At 50.9% G+C, this 1085-nt stretch overlaps 1 pseudogene; it reads right to left on the bottom strand.

Annotated features, from left to right (window-relative positions):
- The window catches only part of LOC106725249, a 15551-nt pseudogene that overhangs the window by 2102 nt on the left and 12364 nt on the right, over window positions 1–1085 (bottom strand).

Raw genomic sequence — 1085 nt, 5'->3', positions numbered from 1 at the left:
TGCGATTCCCCGAGCCTCTGCCACATGTAACTGAAATGGCTTTGTGAGGTCTGGCAGCGCTAACGTTGGTGCGCTAAGGCTTGTTTAAGATCTTGAAAAGCCTTAGTTTCAGTTTCAGTCCAGTTTAGTTTCTCAGTCTTTCCCCAGTGCAGGTATACAGGGGCTTTGCTATTTCTGCAAAAACTAATATCCTACTGCTCCGAGGAATTCCCACACCTGCTTCGTCTTGGGGACGGGGATTTGCATGATAGCCTGTATTCAGCTAGCCGACAAGGTCCTCTTTCCTCCGCTGAGCTCATACCCCAGGTAAGTAGCTTTTGGGGTGCAAAGTTGGGCCTTTTTAGCAGACACCCGGTACCCCATTTCTCCCAAGGTTCTCAACAGGGCTTCAGTAGCCTCCCTACACTTGCTCTGGGTTGCCGCGGCAAGGAGGAGGTCATCTACATACTGGAGTAGGGTGACCTCTGGATGTTCCTGCCTGAACAGGCCCACGTCCTGGCTGAGGGCTTCGTCGAAAAGAGTGGGGGAATTTTTGAACCCCTGGGGTAACCGTGTCCAGGTCAATTGTCCTGATTCCCCTTCGTCTGGGTCCGTCCATTCAAAAGCAAAAATGGGCTGGCTGGATGGGGCCAGAGGCAGGGAGAAGAAGACATCCTTTAAGTCTAGAACTGTGTATACCTGATGATGGGGAGGTAACAGGCTCAGGAGGGTATATGGATTAGGCACCCTGGGATGTATAGTTTCTACCCTCTTATTGACCTCTCTTAAGTCCTGAACGGGTCTGAAGTCCTCCGTTCCTGGTTTCTGTACAGGAAGCAATGGGGTATTCGACGGGGAGTGGCAAGGGACTAAGATTCCTGCTTTTTTCAGTCTTTTTATGTGGACTGCAATGCCTCTTCGGGCCTTTTGGCTTATTGGATATTGCTTAACCCGTACTGGAATTGTTGTGCTGGAGAGTTGTACCACAATTGGGGCTCTGTGGACCGCCAATCCTGGGGGGTTACTCTCTGCCCATACTCCAGGTATTTTCCGTTGCAGCTCTTGGAGTAATGGGGCATCTGGGACCGGATTGTTGTTCTCAGTTC

Source organism: Myotis brandtii, unplaced genomic scaffold (assembly GCF_000412655.1).
Source record: "Myotis brandtii unplaced genomic scaffold, ASM41265v1 scaffold149, whole genome shotgun sequence".
Lineage (NCBI taxonomy): Eukaryota > Metazoa > Chordata > Mammalia > Chiroptera > Vespertilionidae > Myotis > Myotis brandtii.
Note: the sequence above shows the minus strand (reverse complement) of the source record. Positions and strands in the feature narration are given on the sequence as shown.